General features: G+C 39.4%; 1 long non-coding RNA gene across 1 annotated transcript in view; it reads left to right on the forward strand.

Moving 5' to 3' along the window:
- The window catches only part of LOC113468811, a 35065-nt gene that overhangs the window by 8779 nt on the left and 3786 nt on the right, over positions 1-22500 (forward strand). Inside the window, exon 2 of the long non-coding RNA XR_003392430.1 lies at positions 13612-13674. This is a non-coding gene — a long non-coding RNA (uncharacterized LOC113468811). The remainder of the gene's footprint in view (positions 1-13611; positions 13675-22500) is intronic.

Genomic DNA, 22500 nt, shown 5'->3' on the forward strand with positions numbered 1-22500 from the left:
AGTCTGTTTATCGACACCCCTCTCTCTCTCTCTCTCTCTCTCTCTCTCTCTCTCTCTCTCTCTCTCTCTCTCTCTCAGCAGTGTAACTTCTCCTCCTCGCCCCCTCTCCCCCCTCTTCTTTCATCTCCTGTTCCTCCCCTCTACTGTCCTCTCATTCATATTGACGATATTACATTTCCAAAAGTCTCCCCTTCAACCTTCAATGTTCATTCTAGACTTTTTCCCCCAAAAATGAAAATTTTCATTCCCCCTCTTAAGAAGATGAATTTGGGGTCTCCTCCTCCTTCTCCTCTCTCTCTCTCTCTCTCTTCTTTTTTTTTTCTCTCAGAGGCAAACAAGAAAATTTTCTTAGTAAGGGTTTCCCTTTCTCTTCTCTCTCTCTCTCGCTCTCTCTCTCTTTCTTTCTCTCTCTTTCTGATCCCCAGAGAGGGTTGAATTGCATTACCTTACCCTTAGAACTTAGAATGCGCTCCCGAAATTAAAGCTAGGGGAAATTTCCAACCTAAAAATAGGGAGAGCTGAGAGAGCGAGAGAGAGAGAAAGGGAGGGAGCCTGTAGCGATTGAGAGAGAGAGAGAGGGAGAGAAAGAGAAAGACAGAGAGGGAGGGCTAGACAGAGAGAAAGTAAAAACTTGGAGGGGAGACTGTTAGTCTGTTTTTTTTTTTTTTTTTTTTTTCCTACTTCTTCTTTTCCTTTTCATAGTCCCTACTTAAAACCACCTAAATGTTACGTTTAGGGTAGGGAGGGGAGAGGTTTTGTACATTTAATAGGGCAAGGAAGGGTGAGATGGGGTATGGTTTAGTGCAGCACAAAATTGCTAATCCTAGCACAAAATGAACGCATTTTACGCTTAACTGAACTCACGTATCTACCTCTAAAATCTCTCTCTCTCACTCTCTCTCTCTCTCTCTCTCTCTCCTCCCTCCCTCCTTTTTTTCTCTCTCTTTCCCTTTATCTATCTCACTGTTTCTCCATCCCTTTCTCTCCCCCCTCTCTCTCCCTCTTTCTCTTTTTCCCTCTCTCTCAGACGGGCGGGAAGAGACAAAAATCTCTCTCTGTCTCTTTCCCTTTCTCTCTCTCTCTCTCTTTCCCTTTCTCTCTCTCTCTCTCCTTCCCTTTCCCTTTCTCTCTCTCTCTTTCTGTCTCTCCCTCTCTCTCTCTCTCTCTCTCTCTCTCTCTCTCTCTCTCTCTCTCTCTCTCTCTCTCTCTTTTGTGTCTGGTCTGTAACAACTGCATTGTTAATGGAAATCCCCCATATGGGGGAGGATTAGAGGAGGGAGGTTTATAGACAGGTATTTTATGGGGGTATTTAATATTATTGTTATTATTACTGTTTTATTTATGAAGATAAACTGTAAAGGTGTGTCTGTGTTGTAGCATGCCCATTCCGTAGTATGTCCCATTGTCCCTCATCGGATGGGTGATAGGTAATGATTAGCGATAAAAGAGACAATATTTCCCATTTGGGTGCTGGGTCATCACGAGAACACCAGAAAGTAACCCGTTGAAAATGTTTGCAATCGAAATATTACCTACGTGTTACGAGTGCATTTTTTTTTTTTTTTTTTTTTTTTTACGGGGGGCTCTATTCCACCCGACTTTGACGATGTTTTGCAAATGTCCTCCCCCCTTGATAATATTGTATTATAAACTTTCTGCGTGGCAAGAAAGAGCGTTACCGCTGGGCCCTTATCAAATTTTATAGAATCAATCACCCTTTAGAAAACTCTGCAAAACTGCAAACGTAAGTAAATTTCACCCCCCCAGTCACATTCGTCATTAGGCAAGTACCCTTCCGAAAACGAAATTACGAACAAAACGAAGTTACGAAACAAGTTACGAGACGAAGGGCAAATACGGGTGTCTTTCGAGAGGGTTAGGTAGAACGCAAAAAAAAAAAAAGAGAAGAAAAATGCTACTCAAAATTCAGCATACACATCAAGCCTTTGTGTAATTAGATTCAACCCGGAAAGTTGAGAAAGAGAGAGAGAGAGAGAGAGAGAGAGAGAGAGAGAGAGAGAGAGAGAGAGAGAGAGAGAGAGTTTCCGACGTTTTATTCGGGGCAAAAACAAAATAAAAAATAAATAATTTTGAGGGAAAAAACAACCGGCAAGGCGGATTTCTCTTTTGCTTAAAAAAGGGAATTTCGGCGAAAATAAAGAGAGGGAAAAAAGGGAGAAAAGTTTGAGGGGGAAATTTTTCCTCCCTCCTTTCTCCCTCCCTCACTATTTTTATCCTTCCCCTCCCTCATTATTTTCTCCCTTTTTCCTCTCTCCCCCTCCCTCCTCCCTCCCAAAAAAGCAGCGAAATTTCCATTCAACCCCTGTTGGAAAGTGTGTGTGTATAGTGTATTTTCCCCGGTTGCTATGGTTACCAGGGGGGGGGGGGGCAAAATATTATGCAGTGCGTGCAGCGTGTGGCTTTTAGACCGGGAGCTGGTGCTGGGAAATTTACCCCGAGTGAAAATTTTGATAATTTTGCTGCATTCTACGGAAAAAAAGTCGAGGCCTTTAGACCGGGAGCCGGTGTTAGGAAACTTACCCCAAGTGAAAAAAAATAGGCATGGCAGAAAACTCGACTTCGAAAAATGCTTGATAGATTAATGATTATGGGACCGAAATATGAGTTCTTCTGGAAATTAGAATGAAACCAGGGTTCGATTCCCGCCCGGGGTTGGTTTTATCCTAAACAGACCATGTTCACCTTCCTTCGTTCTCGGAACGGCTGGTTTTCTCCTATCCTGTCCTGATCTCTTCGTTTTTGGGATGATAAGACATAAGACGTTAGCAGTTACAGTTCAAACCATGGGCCTTTACAGGAAACTGTCTCTTTCTCTTATACTAGGAACTGTTTTTTAACCTATTGATTTTTTTTTTTTTTTTTTTTTTTTTTTTTTTTTTTTTTCATTCTAGACTTTTCCCCCAAAAAATGAAAATTTTCTTTTCCCCTCTCAAAGAAGATGAATTTGGGGTCTCCTCCTCCTCCTCCTCCTTCTCCTCTCTCTCTCTCTCTCTCTCTCTCTCCTTCTATCTCTTCTTTTTTTCCCTCAGAGGCAAACAAGAAAATTTTCTTAGTAAGGGTCTCCCTTCCTCTTTTCTCTCTCTCCCTCTCTCTCTCTCTCTCTCTCTGACGCTTTGATCCCGAGAGAGTTCTTCCCCCTCTCTCCCCTAAGCTTCTTCCTCGTTAGTGTATTTTCTCTTTTCTTTACGTTTTCTCTATCTTCTCCTATTCTAATTTCTTTTATTTTAATAATTGTTTCGAAAACGAAGAAAAAACTTTAATGTCTTTAAATTTTTAATTAAAAAGTCTGCAATTCTTTTCTTCTTCTTCTTCTTCTTCTTCTTCTTCTTCTTCTTCTTCTTCTTCTTCTCCTTCTTCTTCTTCGTCTTCTTTTTACCTTCATCTATTTTTGCTTTTTTTACTTAGGGAGTTAGGGCACTTCTGCCGTCTTTTTCTTCCCCTCTTCTTACCTATACTTCTTTGTCTGTCTGTCTGTCTGTAAATGCCGTAGGAAGTGAAGTAGGTACCCGTACCTTACCTACCTATTGTGTTTCTTTTCCCATTAGTATTCAGAGATAATCTTTAGACAGCGGGACTAGATTCTCATTTTTACTAAAAAAAAAAAAAAAAAAAAAAAAAAAAAAAAAAATTCCCCACATATTGGACATTACTTCAGACTTGTCCAGAAGAAAGTGAGGAGATATCGCTAGGAAACTTTCACTGTTAGAGGAAGTCCACATCCATAAGTCTGTTGTAAGGCAAACTGATGCTGAGGCTGCAGCCAAATGGACTGACGTGCGTTTTTCCGTGAAGTTAAAGCAGTCTAAAGGATAGGAATCTAGCTCAGGATAGGGCATTAATTCAGGCTTGTCCTGATCAAAGTGAGGAGTTACCGCAAACTGCAAGGAAACTGTCACTATTGAGGACATCCATAAGTCTGTTGTTGTCAGGCAAACTGCTCAGGCTGCATGCAACCAGTTTGTTTTTTACCTCCTCTTCCTTCCGTTCATACAAGGTGGGGATTAATCCAGAGAAAGAGAAGAGAAACTTATACTTCCTTAAAAAAAAGGGTACTCCTACTAAGAGCAAAAAAGAAAGTAAAATCAATTATATCCCAACTTCCTTCAAGAAACGTGAGACGTGAAAGTTTTTCATTTCTAAAAAGGAAACTGTCACTATTGAGGACATCCAGAAGTCTGTTGTAATGTAGGTAAGGCAAACTGCTCAGGCTGCATGCAACCAGTTTGTTTTTTACCTCCTCTTCCTTCCGTTCGTACAAGGTGGGGATTAATCCAGAGAAAGAGAAGAGAAACTTATACTTCCTTGAAAAAAATGGGTATTCCTACTAAGAGCAAAAAAGAAAGTAAAATCAATTATATCCCAACTTCCTTCAAGAAACGTGAGACGTGAAAGTTTTTCATTTCTAAATTAATGTTTGCCAGTCAGACAATCAAGGGGGTTAGGTAGCGCACGAAAGGAGCTTGATTGAAGAAAAAGAGGGAGAAGAAGGAGTAGAAAAAATGGAGGAGGAGGAAGAAGAAGAAGAGGGAGAAGTTGAAGGAGAAGAAGAATGCAGAAGAGGAGGAGGAAAAGAAAAAAAATTGGAAAACATAATTCAAAGTCAAAAAACCAGCGACAAAAAAATAATAATAATAATAATAATAATAGTGCTTATTTATACTGCTCGCATAGGACTGAAAAGTCCCTTTACTCCAGCAGTAGGCTACTACTATTATTGTGGTCAAATTCTCACATTATATTGAGGATAAATTTCCATACCTCGGCTGGGATTGAACCCCCGCCCTCCTGTTTACCAGGTGAGCGCCTTGACCACTACACCACCGAGGCAGGTTGGGGTCGAGTGGATCAGGTACATTTTCATGTCTTGTGATGAAGTGTTTCGCACATCGAAGCGTTTACCCCTTCATGTGAGTTTAATTACAGTTAGTTGTAAAAAATACTCCCACGAATAAGGGGTTCTTTGTCACGCAAAGGCCCCCTTGTCCCCAGAAACAAAGGATTGGGAGGGAATATTTATATTGAATTACTGAAAGTAAAGAAACAGAAGAAAGGAAATTTTCTTCTTCTTTTCGTTTTCTTTATAATTAAGTTTTCCGACACGATATGGCTTTTCACTCTTTTCAGGACTTTGCCTTTGTTTTTTCTGACAGGTGATGAACATTCGGGGGGAGGTATTCTTTTTTTTTACGAGTTTCTTCATTTTTAAGAATTTTGGGTGATCAATACTGGACTGGACTCACTGGACATCTGGACAAGCGACAAGAAAGTATACAAAGTGCATTTACCGACAGCCTTCTCTCTCTCTCTCTCTCTCTCTCTCTCTCTCTCTCTCTCTCTCTCTCTCTCTCCCCCCCCCCTAAAAAAAAAAGTGTCGTAGTAATACTTCATGCTCAACACGAATTTTCCGCCTGACAAAACTTGAATCTAATAAATAAGAGAAAAATCTCAGCTCTCTCCTCTCTCTCTCTCCCCTCCCTCCCTCTCTATCTTCTTCTTAATTTACTCCCTTTTGCTCTTTCCCTCCTCTTCTGTGTGTCTCTCTCTCTTTCTCCCTTCTCTTTTTCACTCCCATTTTTTATGCCTCTCTCGCTCTCCTCCTCCTCCTCCTCCTCCTCCTTCTTCTTCTTCTTCTTCTTCTTCTTCTTCTTCTTCTTCTTCTTCTTCTTCTTCTTCTTCTTCCTTTTCATTATTTATCACTGTCTCTCTCCTTCACCTCAGAACAAAATTTAATGTGACGTGAGAAGTTAACATAACATCTCTCTCTCTCTCCGTTTCTCTCCCTCCCTTAAATTCTCACTTTCTCTTCCTCCCTCCCTCTCTTTTCCTCTCTCCCTCCCTTTCTCCCTCAATATCTCTCTTTCTTACTCTTTTCCTGTTTTTTGTTTCTCTCTCTTCTTCTTCTTCTTCTTCTTCTTCTTCTCCTTCTCCTTCTTCAGCTTCTGCTTTGTAATTTTATCCATTTTGCTATTGTCTTAGGAAATTATTTTACATTTTATGGCCATAATACTTAAACTACAACTTACTAGGTAAGAGAAAGAGAGAGAGAGAGAGAGAGAGAAAGAGGAAAGGAGGGAGGGAAGGAGAGAGAGAGATGAACAGAGAAAGAGGTAGAGAGATAGAGAGGAATGGAGAAAGATAGAGGAAGAGAGAGAGAGAGAAAGGGAAGGAGGGAGAGAGGAATTGTAGATTACAACAGTTACCATCATTACAAATTTTAAAAAGAGGAATTGGGAGGAGGGAGGGGGATTGTTAAAAAAAGGAACTCATAAAAAACCGATTTAAAAACACAAGTAGCAATAACGAGTAATAAAGTAATTTTAATAAATCATAATCTCTATAAAATATACTCTCTCTCTCTCTCTTCTCTCTCTCTCTCTCTCTCTCTCTCTCTCTCGCTCTCTCTCACAAAAGCGTAGACAATATTTCTGTCGATGTAATTTTCGCAATGTTTTTGTCGGGTCTGGATTTTTTTTTTTTTTTTTAATCCAGGGCATTTTGCCAATGTTGTTTTCGAAGAAAGGGCTGACATGACTTAGGGCTTTGCCAATTCTTTTTTAGTGCTTGGTACAACGGTACCTATAACATGGCACATTTTATCGATAAGTTACTACATCGACATTCTTACTCATATTGTGTTTAAAAGTCGGCATACAGTAGGTAGTTCTCAAGGCATTCACACCCATCACCTAGGTTCTAGGTAAAGTTAGAGAGAGAGAGAGAGAGAGAGAGAGAGAGAGAGAGAGAGAGAGAGAGAGAGAGAGAGAGAGAGAGAGAGACGAGTGTGCAGATGGTCACCCATTCGGATACTAACCACACGCAATGTTGCTCAACTTCAGTAAATTATGGGGGACTAGTGCATCCAACGTGTTTTCGCTTCCCCTACAATGAGAAGGTGGGAAGGGAGAGTGTAAAAGATTGTTTTCTAAGTGCACATTAAAATTAAAACCCATTATTTACAAAGCTCATGAAAAAAAGTGCAAATTAACAACCTAATGTCAACAGCTCATGAACTCAGTCACCCTAAATATTTTTATTATTATTATTATTATTATTATTATTATTATTTTTAATGTGAATTAGGGTACGCAACGTTGTATGCAGCGATGATGAGTTATTGTTTAAAGCTGGATGAGTAATAGTTCTGGGTGACATATTGAAAGTTTAATCACCGCGCAGCATATTTTGCATGGTCTGTGGTTATATTTCAAACCTTTGCTTCACCAAATCTTGTGGAAAATTGAAAATGACGTGCAAGGGGAAAAGCAGTTGTTTTTTTTTTTTTTTTTTTTTTTTTTTATTTTTTCGCATCAGCTTCTGTTGACCAAGTGCCAAATAAGAAGAAGAAAATAAGAGAAAGTAAAATAGATCGAGAGCGATAAAAATCTGAAGAAAGGGAACTAGAAAAAGAAGAAAAGGATGAAGAAGAAGAAAAAGAAGAAGAAGAAGAAGAAGAACAACAACAACAACAACAAGCAGAAGAATTAGAAAAAATAATAAAAACTCCAAATCCAAAAAAATGTACAAATGGGATCTCATTAGAATAGGCGCCATTCTGCCCCCTCCTCCCTCTCCTTCCTATGTAGAGGAAGGGAGAGAGGGGAAGGGGTTCCCCTCATATCATAAATATAGAGGGAAGAGAGGGGAGGGGGTCCCTATATCATAAATAAGAGGGGAAAGGAATTTTTCATCACATACATAATAATATTTTTTGAACGCACCATAATAAATTAAAATAAATAAAATATTTTTTGAAGGAGTTATACATGAAGTTTGGCGGAATGTATAACACGGTACGCGCTTGCTTGCCATGCAGAAGGTCCCGGGTTCGAATCCCACCATCGCCAAAAAAAAATTGTACTCGTTTTTCGATTGCAAATATTTCAACGGGTTACTTTCTGGGTGTTCTCGTGTTGACCCAGCACCTAACTGGGAAGTATTGTGCCTCTTCTCGCCCATCTGATGAGAGGCATACTTCGGGATGGGCATGCTACGACACAGACCACATGCGTCCAATGTAGTAGTTGTTTCATTACTACGAAATAAAAACGGCGGTGAAACACATCTTCAAAAAAAAAAATAATAATAATAAATAAATAATAAAAAAAAAATAATAGTAAAATGTGTTTTTATATTCCACATAGAAAAATATGAGTACGTACCTACCTATGGGAAAGAAATGGCCGTTAAGAGGGGAGAGAGTGGAAGAGAAGGAGAAAAGTTCGAGAAAGGAAGGGGAGTGAAAGAGAACTAGATAGAAAGAGTTAAAGAAAGACAGACAGGAGAAATGCCTTCAAGAAGGAAGGAAAGAGAAAAAGAGAGAGAGGGAGAGAGAGAAGAGAGAGAGAGAGAGAGAAGGGGATAATAGATAGAGGAGGATTTAGGAAAAGTTTGGATCAAACCTGATATTTTTCATTTTCTGAAGACAGGAGAAAAGAGATGGAAAGAGAAGGAGAGTGAGAGAGAGGGAGAGAGAGAAGAGAGAGAGAGAGAAAGAGAGAGAGAGACAGAGAAAGAGAGAGAGAGACAGAGAAAGAGAGAGAGAGAGAGAGATAGGAGAAATGCCTTCAAGAAGGAAGGAAAGAGAAAAAGAGAGAGAGAGAGAGAAGAGAGATAGAGAAGGGGGATAATAGATAGAGGAGGATTTAGGAAAAGTTTGGATCAAGCCTGATATTTTTCATTTTCTGAAGACAGGAGAAAAGAGATAGAAATAGGAGAGAGAGAGAGAAGAGAGAGAGATAGAGCGAGAGAGAAAGAGAGAGAGAGACAGAGAAAGAGAGAGAGAGAGAGAGAGAGAGATAGAGAGAGAGAGAGGGAGAGAGGGAGGAATATAAAAATGAGAGACAGTAAAGTCGGGAAAAAAATATTTACAGGTCTTCATTTTTCTCTGTCTAGTGTCTAACTCCCACCCTCTCTCTCTCTCTCTCTCTCTCTCTCTCTCTCTCTCTCTCTCTCTCCCACCCTCTAAGGTCTTATCGTCCCGAAAGCGAAGAGAGAAGGAGGACAGGATGATAGAAAGCCGTTCCGAGAACGAATCTCATCGGATAAAGTCCGCCCTGGGCGAGAATGGAACCCACGACCTAGCGCTTACAAGGCAGACGCGCTACCCTCCAAGCTAAGCAACTTGGCTATAATTCATTTTTTTTTTTTTTTTTTTTTTTTTTTTTTTTTTTTTTTTAAGTTTTTAATTCTTACTATAGAGAGAGAGAGAGAGAGATAGGGAGGAAGAGAGAAGAGAGAGAGATAAAGAAAAAGAGGGAGGGAGATAGAGAGAGAGGGCGAGAGAGAGAGAGAGAGACGAAAAAGTACCTATAAAAAAAGGCTGGAAAACTGTATTGAAGTTTAAGTTCGAAAATTGGAAATAAGTATTGTGAGGGTTGTTTTAAATTTAATGTTTTCAAGTTTCTGGGGGTTTTTCGTTTTCCAAATTTAAGAGGAAACCGATTCCAGATTTATGAGGGGAGAATAAACATTTGGTCTAACTTTTACCCCTCCTCCTCCTCCCTCCTCCTTCTTCTTCTCCTTCTTCTTCTCCTTCTCCTTCTTCTTCTTCTTCTTCTCCTTCTTCTTCCTCTTCTCCTTCTTCTTCTTCTCCTTCTTCTTCTTCTTCTTCTTCTTCTTCTTCTTCTTCTTCTTCTTCTTCTTCTTCTTCTTCTTCTTCTTCTCCTCTTCCTCCTTCTGACCTTCGCCTCCTCCTTTTCCCTTTCTTCCCCTACTTCTTATCCTCTTACTCCTCTTCCTTCTCCTCCTCCTCCTGTTTCTATCCCTTTCTTCCTCTTCCTTCTTTTCCTCCTCCTTCTCCATTCTACTTTTTCTCCTCTCTCTCTCTCTCTTTAAATCCACTCTCCTCCGCTCTATATTCTCTTGTGGTTTTCCTTGGGAACATCAGTATCTCCAATTTGGGAATCACCATCTCCTCTCTCCCCTTTAGGCCTCTTCCTTTTGCCCCCCCCCCTTCTTTCAAACCCTGAGAGGGAGAGAGAGAGAGAGGGAGGGAGAGGGAGAGAGAGAGAAAGAGAGAGGGAGAGAGAGAGGGAGAGAGCTGATAGGGATGGGAAAATTTCTCACTCTTTTCTTCCCCTCTCCCTCCTTCTTTTACTTCAGGGTATCTTAAACACATTTGTCATGCGGTGTCACATGGGAAGCTGGAGTTCTCTCTCTCCCTCCCTCTCTCTCTCTCAATTTTCTCCCTCTCTCTCGCTCCTTCTCCCCCCTCCTACCCAAGTTCGATGGGATATAATGTATTTTCACGAAATACACCCCAAAAAAGTTTTTTTTTATATCTCTCTCTCCCTCTTTGGTGCATGAAACTCTTTTTATTTCCCTTTTCCCAGTTTTCTCTTTAGGTATCTTTCTTTCTTTCTTTCTCTCTCTCTCTCTCTCTCTTCGTCCATCCACTGAAGTTCTCTCTTTCTTTCCCTGTTTTTTTTCTTCTTTCTCTCTTCAATTCGCTTTCACCCTCTCTTTTTCTTCTTCCTCCCCTCCCTTCCCCTCATGTTCAAAATATGATTTACGACCCTCATGCGGGGGCCCGGCTAGACAAGTGTTATAGTAATACTTCATGCTCAACACGAATTTTCCGCCTGACAAAACTTGAATCTAATAAATAAGAGAAAAATCTGCCAGCCTAGTTAGCTTAGTTAATAGTGCGTCTGCCTTGTAAGCACTAGGCCGCGGGTTCGATTCCCGCCCGGGGCGGATTTTGTCCTGATGGGATGATGTTCGTTCTCGATTTATAGGTTTGGGATTGCGTATTGCGTAAATGCGTAGGAATGGGGACAATGCGTACACTTGTGTAAATGCGTAGGAGTGGGGTTCGTACGTACTAAAAGCGTAGATGGGTGCGAACAAGAAAGTGGAGGTAGAGAATCGAAAAGAAGAAATGGAGAGAAAGTGTAGGTAAGAGCCGGAAGAAGAAATTAAAGGCACCTTACAGGTTATACTTAGAGAAGTTTGAGGGGGTTATAAAAGGGGGGAAAAGAGGGAAAGAAGAAATGGAGAAGAAGAAGAAGAAAGAGAAGAGGAAATAATACTCCGGAGGAGAAGAAGAAGGAAAAAAAAGAGAACGGTAAATTGTGAAGAGGGAGAAAGGGAGAGAGGGGAATTGTAAGAAATAGAGAAGAAGGGAAGAGAGAGGGGAAAAAAGACGCTAAAGGGGGATAAGATGTAATTGTCTGGGTTTAATATCATATTTCCCTCAAGGTGCAGGATGATAATATTCAAACCTGGAAAAGACGCTGTTATGTCCTCCCCTTCCTCTTTCTTTTCTCCCCCTCTCTTTCTTCCCCTTACAATTCCTATATCCTTCTCCTCTTCTCTTTCCTCTCCTATCTCCTCTTCCTCCTCCTTATCCTCTCCTTCTACTTCTCCTCCTCCGTCTCTTCTCCTTCTTCCCCCTCCCTGTCCTTATCCCCTACTTCTACTCTTCTTCCTCCTCCTTCTTCTCCTCCTCCTCCTTCTTTTTCTCCCTCCATCCCGTCCTTTTTGTCCCTCTTCTCCTACACTTCCTCCCCCCTCTCTTCCCCCTACCTTTCCTATATCCTTCTTCTCCTCCTCCCTCCTTTCCTACTTCCTATCTCCCTCCCAATGAAAGCCGTCGAGACACAGACTAAAATGAACTTCTTTTTTTTTGTGCCTCTTTTTTTACGTTCTTGTTCTTAGCTTGCCAGGTAGACAGACGTTTTAGGTATGAGGCAAATTTAGTTGATACCTACCATTTCACTCCTTGTTGTCGGTGTTTTTTTTCTACCTAATATGCCTATTTGCCTGTCTCTAGCGAACTGCCATATCATAAGTGTCTTTTTGCATGAGTTTTGCAAAGCGCGAAATTGAAGAAAGAGAGCCAGCCTAGTTAGCTCAGTTGGTAGTGCGTCTGCCTTGTAAGCGTTAGGTCGCGGGTTCGATTCCCGCCTGGGGCGGATTTTATCCTGATGGTATAATGTTCGTTCTCGCAACGGCTGGCTTTCCTATCCTGTCTTCCTTCTCTCTTCGATTTCGGGACGATAAGACCATACTGACCATAGCAGTTACAGTTCCCTCTGTCAAACCTCTTAAAAAAAAAAAAAAAGAGAGAGAGAGAAAAAATTGCATAATATGTAGCTATAAAATGGTAGTCAAATGTATATGAATCAATTTTTCCATTGCTATTCGCTATTGTTAGGTACCTACAAACCTATTCCTATTCCACTGATAATATTATCTACAGTTTACAACGAGCGAAACAACTATTGGTGATATTTACAACAAACAAAACCGCAAACTCTTGTTTAACATGAGAATAATTATTTTCATGTGTAAATTCAGTAATACAGAATATTCAGTAAGTCAGAATTATCAGTAAATTGTGTAAATAACATTGTTCGCCAGATTCTAAATGTGGTAGTGACATGAAAAAATAAATAAATAAATAGATACGATAAAAAATGCTGCAGAATAATCGAGTTTTTTTTTCTTCTCTTCTTCTTCTTATTCTTCGTTTTTTCATTTTATGCAGATAAAATCAACATTGGCAACGAAAAAAAAAAAAAAAAAAATGCTATTTGACCTTTGAAAATCGATATCACACTACTATTTTCCTATAATATAGGTACCTATTTGTAAAAAATAATAATAATAAAAAGTTTTTTTTTTCATGATTTTTGCCAGAACATTTCTCTTTTTCTCTCTCCTCCCTTGTCTTCAGAATTTCTCCTTCTCTGTCTTGTCCTCCTCCTTCGTCTTTTTTTGACTTTTGCCAAATCTAAATCCTACGAAAGAAATAGAAAGAGAGAGAGAGAGAGAACTCTCTCCACCCTTTGTCTTCACAATTCCTCTTCCTCTTTCTTCTTCTCCTTCGTCTTTATTTATTTATTTATTTTTTACTTTTGCCAAATCTAAATCCTACGAAAGAAATAGAGGGAGAGAGAGAGAGAGAGAAGCTTTCTTTGTGTTATCTTCTTTCAAATCTGCATTTAAAAAAAAAAAGTTGAGACTAAAATCTTCTTGAGTCACAAAAGTAGAGGGAGAGAGAGAAAGAAAGATTAAGGTACCTAAGTAAAGTATTAGGTACCTTTCAGATAGTAAGAGAAAGAGATACAGGAAGAAAATGTGCGTGAGAGAGAAAGAGGTAAAGAGAAGGGAAGGGAGAGAGAGAGAGAGAGAGAGAAGGAGCGATCACTTTCTAAGATCTTAGAAAAGGAAAGAAAAGGTACTTCAGACTCTAATCCCTTAATCCTTTGAAACTAGAAGAAAATCCTTGAGAGAGAGAGCTAGAGAGAGAAAGAGAGAGAGACAGGGAGGGAGGGAGGGAGAGAGAGAGACTACGTTAATGGCATAACATTAGTCGAAATAGAAGAATAAGAGATAAAAAAAAAGCACTGATCTCTCTATCTCTCTCTCTCTCTCTCTATCTCTCCCTTACTTTCTTCCCCTCTCTTTCTTTCTATCTACATTATATCCTGAAATTTTAGTCTTTAATCAAAGTCACTACAACCTCAGTGGTAGTATTACGCTCACTACAGATGTGGAGGTTGGTGGTTCGACTCCAAGCGTTGTCCGAATTTTTAGCTTAACTAGTTATCTGAATTAGCACATTGTTTTATTCTTGTTTTTCAGATACCTACCTGAGGGCAACGTTCTCAATGCTCATGATGCTCAAGCATTTGAAATTTTGAAATGGTGAGTCGAATTGTTTGGAATTTTCTTTTTGATGAGCACATTGCATACACATGAAAATGTCAGGCTGACATTGAAACTATTCAACCTGCTAATCGAACGAAATGAGTCGTAACTCTGCCAGCCTAGTTAGCTTAGTTGGTAGTGCGTCTGCCTTGTAAGCGCTAGGCCGATGTCGTTCGCGCAGGTAGTTCATTTTTCAAATGCATTTAGGACTTTTTTTTCCCCAGTGGAGGTAAATTTGGGGTGGACAAACCCCTGATCCCCTGAACCTTTGCTTCGCATCGCCACTGTTTTATGATCGGGTCCAATATTTCTATTTCAGCTGTGAATGTGTCTTCAGGGACAAATACAAACAGTGGAGGAGGGGAGGAGGAATTGGGGTAGTAGGAATACAGGGGAAGTGGGAGAAAGAGAAGTGGGAAGAGAGAGCGAAAGATAGAGAGAGCGAAGAGAGAAAGAGAGGGATGGAAGTGGTCAGGGGTAGTGAGGGAAAGGGACAGAGATAAAGGAAGAAAGAGAAAGGAAAATAGGAATAAGGACAGAGGAAAGGAAAGAAAGAGAGAGAGGAAAGAAATAAATTAAGAATAAGAGAGAGAGAGAGAGATACTAGGAAACAGGATAAAGAGGAAGGAAGAAAGAGATAGAGAGAGGGGAAGAGGAATTAGAGTGATTCAAATCAGTTCTATCTTTCCTCTCCTCCTCTTTCTTCTCCTTCTTCTCCTCCTCCTCCTTCTTCTTCATCTTCTTCTTTTCCTCCTTCATCTTCTTCTTCTTCTTCTTCTTCTTCTCCTCCTCCTCCTCCTCCTTCTTCTTCTTCTTCTCCTTCTTCTTCTTTTCCTTTGTTCTTCAGTTTCCAATAGCCATTAGAGCTTGCCGAGAGAAATTCAAAGTGACTTAACATAAATGAATAATTGATGTTCAAAGGAAAACGCTAATGGAAATGGAATAAAAGGAGGAGGAGAAGAAGAGGGAGGAAGCTGTCAACACAGCTTCTGAAATCCGGGCTTGGTGAGTGTTTGTACGGAAATATACTGGATTTCCCAAAAGGTATGCTTCTAGATTTTTCGGAACCAAAAATCCATAGCCCACCTTTTTATGTTTTTCTAAACCAAAAACCTAGAAAGAATAAATTGTAGTACACCCTGTTTATTTATACAGAAATAAAATATACAAAAGCCCGTGCTTAATTCTGTATACAAACCTAATGAAAATTTATGACTGCTCTCCTCTTAAAATTTAAATATTTACAAGGAAATCCTCAAAAACACATCACAGGGCTCTCCAAACCTCTCTCTTCTGCCTAAAATGTAAAAGAAGAAGAAAAGGGAGAAGGAGAAGGAGAACAACATAACAAGAAGAAGAAGGAGGAGGAAGAGGAGGAGGAGAAGAAGAAGGAGGAAGAGGAGGAGGAGGAGGACTAGGAGGAGGAGGAGGAGGAGAAGAAGAAGAAGAGTGCCAAAACAAAATCGGAAAAAGGTAAACTTACACAGGAAAAGGGGAAAGTTGAATATCTGAGTCACCCCTACCTTCATACTTACCTACTTTCGATTTTCAAATGGAAACTGTCAAAGTGAAAATAATGTCCCAATATTACAGTCTGGGAAAATGCTACAGGAATCCTTATAGTATAGGAAGATAGGAACCCTTGTGTTCCGACAATAATACAGCAATATAGGCAATAATATGTGTACAGCTATATTATGTATAGCAATACAGTCGAACCTGGATATAAGAGAATCCTGGATATGAGGGAAAATTTTCTGGGCCCTTCATGCTGAACGTCGACATAAAAGAAACTGAATATATGTATTGGAAACCTGGATGTAAGAGAAAAAAAAGGCGGTCCCCTGGATTCTCTTATATCCAGGTTCGACTGTATAGCTATATGTACATCTAGCAATATGTATTGCTATATGTATAACAACTAACAACCCTGGTGAAGGGCAGCAAGGGGATTATCTTTGGATACAAACAGATAAAAAATAATTCAGCCCTTTTGCTACATCTGTCCATATTCTAATCTAGCCTTCTGCCTTGTAGTCCCTATCCCTTCCTGAGGGGGGGGGGATAAAGGGGATTTAGCTAAAAAAAAGAACTCCATAGAAAAAAGTGGACTGTAGGACTCCCTCAAGAAAATGAGCCCAATACAACGGTGCCTGAAAAATAAGAAGAAAAGCAGAAGGAGGGGAAGAAGAGGAGGAGGAGGAGGAGAAGAAAATGAAGGAATAAATAATTATTCTTCTTTTAATTATGCTTTACCAAATTTCAGAATCAGAGCAACCGTTCAAATGTTATCACGGAATCTAAATAAATTAATCAGAAAGGAAAAAAATTAGACTTCACTTTGTTAGACTTCACGGAAAGGGTACGCCGTTATTACTGTTCGGGATATAAAACAGCAATAACTTGACCATCGGGGATCATTTTGAAATCAAATTGAAAAACAAGGACCGGGAAAATCTAATGGGGGGGGGGCAAGGGTCATTTTACTATGGACCGTACTTCTGTGCCAATCAAAATAAACAGTGCAGAAGGACCCTCAGATTTCAGGTTTTTTTTTTTTTACTTTCTATTACTATAGTATAGCGGAGCTATACTATAGTAATGAAAGTATTGTTTGTTTGTTTTTTTTTTTTTTTTTTTTTTTTTTTAGGGGGTGATTTTGGCTACAAAATTTATACGAGTGGATGCCCTTCGCGCTCAACCTTTGCTATTTCTTTAGTAAGAGAAATTATCCTCTCTGTTTAAAGTTCTCCAGCCAGACTACGCTCGTCTACTGCCTGCAGTCCCCCAGCCGGGCTTTATCAACCACCCTAATAATAAAATAAAATTGAAATAATTATTGAAAATAATTATTTAAAAAAAGAATATTTAAGAAATAAAATCAAAAATTTAAAAGACAATTAAGATTCGACTTTCAACAGTAAGTTGAAATTTGCTTATTTGGTGAGCTTTCGACTTTCGAGAATTCTCAGATTCTCATCATCAGACCAAAATACGCGAGAGAGGTGTTTACTCTGCGAGCGCTGGAGTTGAAGTGTTCATAATTCACATTCCAATTCTCAATACCAAGTTGAAGAAGTTTCCCCAATAACACCAGCTTGCAATGAGTGTTTTGCTGGGGGACATCAAACACCATAACTTTCGAAAAACACATAGTAACTCTCGAAATTCACATAACTCTCTAAAGTTGAGCTCAAAACAACAAACTTTGCTCATAAATTGCGTGTAGGGTCTTTTCTGACACTTTCGGATGCTGCTTTTTTTTCCGCTGAGAAAGTTGACTTTTTCAACGAGAATTCTTCTTCTTGTTCTGCTCCTTTTCAACCTTTTCTTTTGACTTAGGAGGAATTGGGGTAGTAGGAATACAGGGGAAGTGGGAGAAAGAGAAGTGGGAAGAGAGAGCGAAAGATAGAGAGAGCGAAGAGAGAAAGAGAGGGATGGAAGTGGTCAGGGGTAGTGAGGGAAAGGGACAGAGATAAAGGAAGAAAGAGAAAGGAAAATAGGAATAAGGACAGAGGAAAGGAAAGAAAGAGAGAGAGGAAAGAAATAAATTAAGAATAAGAGAGAGAGAGAGAGATACTAGGAAACAGGATAAAGAGGAAGGAAGAAAGAGATAGAGAGAGGGGAAGAGGAATTAGAGTGATTCAAATCAGTTCTATCTTTCCTCTCCTCCTCTTTCTTCTCCTTCTTCTCCTCCTCCTCCTTCTTCTTCATCTTCTTCTTTTCCTCCTTCATCTTCTTCTTCTTCTTCTTCTTCTTCTCCTCCTCCTCCTCCTCCTTCTTCTTCTTCTTCTCCTTCTTCTTCTTTTCCTTTGTTCTTCAGTTTCCAATAGCCATTAGAGCTTGCCGAGAGAAATTCAAAGTGACTTAACATAAATGAATAATTGATGTTCAAAGGAAAACGCTAATGGAAATGGAATAAAAGGAGGAGGAGAAGAAGAGGGAGGAGGAGAAGAAGGAGGAGGAGAAGAAGGGGGAAAAAGGAAGAAATTTTAAAGAAAAAGAAAGAGGATTTTATTTCACAAGAAAGAGGGGAGGAGGAGGAAGAGGAGAAATAGAAGGAGAGAGAGTATTTTACAAGAAAGAGAGGAGAAAGAGAGTAAGGAGGGGGAGGATAAGGGGGAGGTGGAGGGAGAAAGATTTTAAAGAAAAGGGAAAGGAAAGAGAGAGGATGAGGAAAAGAGAGAGCTTTTGAATAAATTTATAGGAACCCAATGCTTTTTTGTCCTTTATTTCTCTCTCTCTCTCTCTCTCTCTCTCTCTCTCTCTCTCTCTCTCTCTCTTTCTCTCTCTCTCCTCTCTCTCCTCTCTCTCTCTCCTCTCCACCCTGTTTTCTCTTTGTCTCTCTCTATTTTCATCCATGCTACTGTTTCATTCTTTTTTCCATCTCTTTCTGGCACTGATTCCTTTTGAACACAAATAGGCTGATAGAAAAGGATAGGACGATATTCGTAAAATAGAAAAGGAGGGTTTGAGAAAATACGAGAGAGAGAGATAGAGATAGAGGGGGGGAGGAGGGAGAGAGAGATAGAGAGAGAGGGGGGAGAAGGAGGGAGAGAAAGAAGAGAGAGAGAGAGAGAGAGAGAAAGAAGAGAGAGAGATAGAGAGGTAAGAGAGAGCACTAATTGACTTTGATCTCCATCATCTGAATGTTGTCAATGTTAATAAAAGAGACAAAGAATCTCGGGAGGGGGAGGAGAGAGACAGAGAGAGAGAAATAGAGAGGTTACTTTTCTCTCTCTTGAAGGAATAAATGAAGCCTACAGGCAGTTGAAAAAAGAGGGAAAGAGGTGAGGGAGAGAGAGAGAGAAAAGAGGAGGGGTTAGGTACAAACGAGATTGATTTAATTAAGAAATTTCTGTAGGATATTCCATTGAGAATTTGAGAACCTTTTCTCTCTCTCACTCTCTCTCTCTCTCTTTTCCTATTCCCTTTCTCCCCCTCCCGTTCCCCCTCTCTCTCACACACACCACTCTAGCATACATAATTTCTCTTTTTCCATTCGTTCCATTATCCTCCTCTCTCTCCCTCACCCCCCTCTCTCTTTCTCCTCCTCCTCTCATTATTATTATTGTTATTATTATTATTATTATTATTATTATTATTATTATTATTATTACTATCTATCTCACTCAAACTTCTCTACTTTTATAATACCTCAGGGGGAATTTTTCTTAAAAGAAGAAAGATGAAACGAGAGAGAGAGGGAGAAAGAGATAATGTACTCTTTTACTAAGGGCAAATAAATTTCCCGGCCAAAATTTTATCTCTTTTCTGTGTTTTCAAGAAAAATTCCTCTTTCTCTCCCTCTCTCTCTCCCCCCCCCTTTCTCTCTCCCTTCCCTCCCTCTTACTCTTTCTCGCACTCTCTTTTGCTCATCTACCCTTTTATCTATCCCTCTTTATCTCACTCCTCTCTCTTCCTTTCTTCCTCCCTCCTTCTCCCTCTCTCTTCCTCTCTCGGTTTTTCAAAGTATAAAATGTTTTTATTTTTGTGTTGTTTAGTCCTTTTATAATTCATCAAAAACTTTTTTCTCCCTTCTCTCTCTCCCTCTCTCTCTCTCCCTCTCTCTCCCTCCCTCCCTCTCTCTCTCTTTCTCTCTCTCTTTCTCTCTCCCTCTCTGTCTCTCTCTGTATAATGGACCACATTATGGTTTAGGTTTAGAGGGAAATTTTTGAAGTGGAAATGCTCTGAGCTGCTCTAATAAAAAAAAAAAAAAAAAAAAAAAAAAAAAAAACAAAAAGAGTTAAAAAAATTTGGGTTTTTTTTTAATTGTGTAGTTTTTTTGGTTTTTTGGCGTTATGGTTTTCTGGACAAAATTTGCGTGTTCCTGGTAAAAAGACCTTTAATTTGATATATAGGTCGACCAGGTTTGGATAAGTCCTTCTATGGGGACAGACCGACCGACCGACAGACGACACCGAAGCGAATACAATAGTCCGTCCACTATACCATTTATTATTAGTAATAATAAAGGAAGGACGGACTAAAAAGGGAGAGGGAGGGAAAGAGAGGGAATAATATTTTTATAATGTATTAGAATAAAGAATGTATGAGAGAGAGAGAGAGAGAAATAGAGGGGAAAGACAGGAAGGAAGAGTGAGAGAGAATTAAAAAGAGGGAGTAGGATACATATTATAAAAGAAAATAATCCTCTCTCTCTCTCCCTCCCTCTCTCGCTATTCAATGAGAGGGAGAGAGAAGGAAGATAATTATTTCCATACATTACATTATTTATACCTACGCCTCTCTCTCCCTCCCTCTCTCGCTATTCAATGAGAGGGAGAGAGAAGGAAGATAATTATTTCCATACATTACATTATTTATACCTACGACTGGGAATCAGAGCGAGAGAGAGAGAGAGAGAGAGAGAGAGGGGGGGGAGGGAGAGGAAGAAAGAGAGAGAATACAGGATTTTCCCCTTTTGTCGATGGATACATTTTTTCTATTCTTTATTCTCTCTCTCTCTCTCTCTCTCTCTCTCTCTCTCTCTCTCTCTCTCTCTCTCCCCCCCCCACCCTCCCCCCTGGCCGGTTTCCTTTGATAGATCGGAAGAGGGGTTCAGCAGGAATGCCCACACACACTACATATCTTTCTCTCTAATCCCCAGTCGTTGTTCTTTTCTCTTCCCCCCCCCTTCCCTCCCTCTCTCTCCCTCCCTCTCTCTCTCTCTCTCTCTCTCTCTCTCTCTCTCTCTTTCCTTCTATTCCATGTCTTCTGCTTTCTTTTTTTTCTCCAAAATATTTGGCCGGTGCCCAAAAGTTGTTAAAATTTTGGCGAGTAAATCCAGAAATCCACATTGTCTTGTTTTTTTTTTTTTTTTTTTTTTTTTTTTTTTTTTTTTTCCCCCCTGTTACCATTGCACATGTGACATGTTTGGCAACAATGCCTATTTTTTTGCTGTCACATTGATCTGGACACACTATAGGTACTCTCTATTTTTTCCCTCGTTCAATTTCTGATAAGACACCCTAGTATGTTAAAATGTATCTGTGCCTGTACTGCCTACTTTTTACATAAATATAATAGGTATGTACCTATCTACTCCATATATATACCTATATCCTATATAAGTATACCTATACTTAGAGTTAGAGGTAGGTATATTATGTAAATTTATAACAAATTGTACGCCACAAAAGCCCAAGAAATGTATCAACTACTGTCTCTCGGGTAATAAATTGTAATATTTAATGGTTCGAAATAAACTAGGAGCGAGATAGAGAGAGAGAGGGGAGGGAGGGAGGGAAGGAGGGAAGGAAAGAGAGAGAGAGAGACAGAGAGAGAGAGAGAAAGAGAAAGAATTTTCCTTGTATTTTTTTTTTTTTTTTTTTTTTTGCATCAAATCTTTATGGATCAGCACATTACGAAGTAAAGGTGATATGCTGAGAGAAGAATAAATAATCCAAGGCCAGCAAAAAAAAAAAAGACGACAGAGGCTTTATAAAACTGCTGGCAAAAAGGAACTAATCTAAGTAGATATTCATACTCTAAATAAATAATGCAAGGTTAGCAAAACAAAAAAAAAATGAGGCTCTATAAAACTGCTGGCAAAAAGGAAATATCCAGTCCATAAAATCAAAAATTTAAAAGACAATTAAGATTCGACTTTCAACAGTAAGTTGAAATTTGCTTATTTGGTGAGCTTTCGACTTTCGAGAATTCTCAGATTCTCATCATCAGACCAAAATACGCGAGAGAGGTGTTTACTCTGCGAGCGCTGGAGTTGAAGTGTTCATAATTCACATTCCAATTCTCAATACCAAGTTGAAGAAGTTTCCCCAATAACACCAGCTTGCAATGAGTGTTTTGCTGGGGGACATCAAACACCATAACTTTCGAAAAACACATAGTAACTCTCGAAATTCACATAACTCTCTAAAGTTGAGCTCAAAACAACAAACTTTGCTCATAAATTGCGTGTAGGGTCTTTTCTGACACTTTCGGATGCTGCTTTTTTTTCCGCTGAGAAAGTTGACTTTTTCAACGAGAATTCTTCTTCTTGTTCTGCTCCTTTTCAACCTTTTCTTTTGACTTCTCTTCTTTTTTCCTCTTCTTGTTTCTTTCTTCTTCATTTCTTCGTCTTTTTCCTCTTCTGCTTTGTTTGTTTCCTCCGTCTGTGCTTCTCCTTCTCATGTTCTCATACTTTTACTGTTCTTTTCTTTTTCTTTATAGGTACCTATACCTAATTCTTTACGTTGTCTTCTTCTCCACATCTTATTCGTCATCTTGCTTTGTATTTTCTTCGTCTTCTTCTAGAATTTTCTTTGTTTTCCGTACCTTCTACTTTTCTTTATCTTTAATTATCTTAATCGCCATTTCATCCTCCTATTTTTCCTTCTCTTTCATCTCCGTTCTTTATCTTCCTTCTCCTTCCCCTCTTCTTCTTCATCATCTTCTTCTCCTTCTTCTTCATCTTCTTATCCTTCTTTATCTTCTTCTCCTTCCTCCTCCTCTTCTTCTTCTACTTCTCCTTCCTCCTCTTCTTCTTCTCCTCCTTCTTCTTCATCTTCTTCTTCTTCCTTTTCTCCTCCTCCCCTTCTTCTCTTCCCTCTTCTCCTTCTCGCTTCCTCCTCTTCCTTCTTTTCCTTCGCTATCGAAACATACATATTATCTTTATTGCCCCAGAACCAGAACAGAAACTTATACACCAGAACACATAAATCTTTCAGACCCTGGGAACTAAGACAAAGTAGAGCAAAAGTGTCTCTCCCCTAAACTCTCCTTCCCTTAATAATTCTAATATTATCTAATATCTATGCAAAATTTATTATCATTAGAAATGTGTTACACATTGTATCTATGTGTATAACAAAATGAAAA

The sequence above is a fragment of the Diaphorina citri genome, unplaced genomic scaffold (genome assembly GCF_000475195.1).
Source record: "Diaphorina citri unplaced genomic scaffold, Diaci psyllid genome assembly version 1.1 scaffold860, whole genome shotgun sequence".
In the NCBI taxonomy this organism is placed as follows: Eukaryota; Metazoa; Arthropoda; class Insecta; order Hemiptera; family Psyllidae; genus Diaphorina; species Diaphorina citri.